The sequence below is a fragment of the Amphimedon queenslandica genome, unplaced genomic scaffold, assembly GCF_000090795.2.
Source record: "Amphimedon queenslandica unplaced genomic scaffold, v1.1 AMPQUscaffold_8006_Cont20047, whole genome shotgun sequence".
NCBI classification, from domain to species: Eukaryota; Metazoa; Porifera; class Demospongiae; order Haplosclerida; family Niphatidae; genus Amphimedon; species Amphimedon queenslandica.
In genome coordinates this window covers 1-2,313 of record NW_003551714.1, presented here as the reverse complement: position 1 = coordinate 2,313, position 2,313 = coordinate 1, and the positions used below count along the sequence as shown (strand labels likewise).

General features: G+C 30.1%; 1 long non-coding RNA gene across 2 annotated transcripts; it reads right to left on the bottom strand.

The window, feature by feature from the left end:
- Window positions 1-163: 163 nt before the first annotated feature.
- LOC109591495 (uncharacterized) lies at window positions 164-822 on the bottom strand. 2 transcript variants are annotated; one of them, XR_002189842.1, is made up of 3 exons: window positions 756-792; window positions 594-666; window positions 164-189 (listed from the first exon to the last, which is right to left on the bottom strand). It is a non-coding gene; the product is annotated as an uncharacterized LOC109591495 (long non-coding RNA). The 2 variants fall into 2 exon arrangements; XR_002189841.1 differs by having other exon boundaries at window positions 594-822.
- Between the last annotated feature and the right edge of the window lie 1,491 nt (window positions 823-2,313).

Sequence of the window (2,313 nt, the reverse complement as noted above, 5' to 3'; positions counted from 1 at the left end):
CACTTGTGTCCAAATGGTCGTACGGATGACACATCAGATACAATGGTGCTTGTAGTATGAGGATTGAAAGGTTCTTCCATTAATGAACGCTTGAGAGATGTCTTGCCAGTACCAGCTGATCCAGTAACATAAGACGAGCATACGCTACATTAGCACAGCCTTGTTTTTTGAGAGCTCTCTCGTAGGTACCTACCACATTATGGGTAATTTTGGAGGGGATAAATTTTGGCAAATTACTAAAATTTTAGTGATTGGTGGACTTAATTTGGCAAATTTGTGGCCATGGGCCATTGAGCATGTGCATATTGCATAATGGTACAAAAATGGCAGGTTTTAATTTGATGAATGGCTATCAAAATGCCAAATTTGCCAAAATTTATCACTTCCAAAGTTACTACCTATATGGTACACTGATGTATATGAATTTGTACATTAGGTGTTAGGCACCAATAACATCAGGAATTCAGCATACATGTATAAAAAAGAAAAATAAATCATTCATTTGGCTGAATTAAAAGCAGTTAAGTAAGTGCATAGTGCATGCATATAGGATATGCTTTATAGGTTATGGGTGATTTTGACAATTTGCTTACTTAAATCCTATTAACAGTGATGATAGAAAATATTTCTTAAAAATTAAATTTATATTTGACCTGGACTTACGTCCTGAAAAATTAAAATAACACAGTTTAGTAGAGTATCACAATGGTATCATAGAAGAAAAGAATAGAACTACATATTTATGCATGACTTACTTCCTAAAAGTATTAATCACAATGGTATCATAGAAGAATAAATTACACATTTACATATGACATGACTTACTTCCTGAAAGATAGTAAATAACACAGTTTAGTAAAGTATCACAATGGTATCATAAAAGAAAAAAATAAAATTACACATTCACATATGACATGACTTACTTCCTGAAAGATTGTGAAGAACACAGTTTAGTAAAGTACCACAATGGTATCATAGAAGAAAAGAATAAAATTACACATTCACATATGACATGAATTACTTTCTGAAAGATTGTGAATAACAAAGCATCACAATGGTATCATAGCAGAAAAAATAAAGTTAGAAGAAATAAAGTTAGAAAATCACATGTGATGTGACTTACAAGCTGAAAGATTGTAAATGACACAGTTTAGTTAAGTATTACAATGGTATATCATGGAAGAAAAGAATAAAATGACACATTCACATGTGACATGACTTACTGCCTGAAAGGTTGTGAATAACACAGTTTAGTAAAGTATCACAAAGGTATCATAGAAGAAAAGAATAAAATTACACATTCATGATCGACTTACTGACTAAAAGATTGTGAATAAGAAAGTTTATGGTAAAGTATTGGTGTCATAGAAGAAATGAATAAAATTACACGTGATGTGACTTACTCTCTGAAAGATTGTGAATAACAGTTCAGTAAAGTATCACAATGGTATCATAGGAGAAAAAAATAAAATTACACATTCACATCAACTTACTGACTGTAAATAGCAAATTTCAGTTTAGTAAAGTACCACAACGGTATCATAAAAGAAAGAATAAAATTACACATTCAAATGTGATGTGACTTACTGACTGAAAGATTGTGAATAACACAGTTTAGTAAAGTATCACAATGGTATGATAAAAGAAAAAAAGAAAATTACACATTCAAATGTGATGTGACTTACTCTCTGAACAATTGTGAATAACACAGTTTAGTATCACAATGGTGTATCATAGAAAAAAATTATACATTCACATGTGCTTTTAACTTACCCTCTGAAAGATTGTACAACACAGTTTAAAGTATATCACAACGGTATCATACAAGAAAAGAATAAAATTATGCATTTACATAAGTTGTGACTTACTCTCTAAAAGATTATAAATAACACAGTTTAGTATCACAATGGTATCATAGAAGAAAAGAGTAAAATTACACATTGACATGTTACATGACTTACTCTCTGAAAGGTTGTGAATAACATAGTTTAGTAAAGTATCACAATGATATCATAGAAGAAAGAAATAAAATTATAAATTCAAATGTGACATGATTTACTGGCTGAAAGATAGTGAATAACACAGTTTAGTAAAGTATCACAATGACATCATAGAATAAAAGAATATAAATACACATCCACATGTGACGTGACTTACATACTGAAAGATTGTGAATAACACAGTTTAGTAAAGAATGACAATGGTATTATAAAAGAAAAGAATAAAATTACACATTCACATGTGATGTGACTTACTAGCTGAAAGATTGTAAATAAAACAGTTCACAATGGTATCATGAAGAAAAGAATAAAA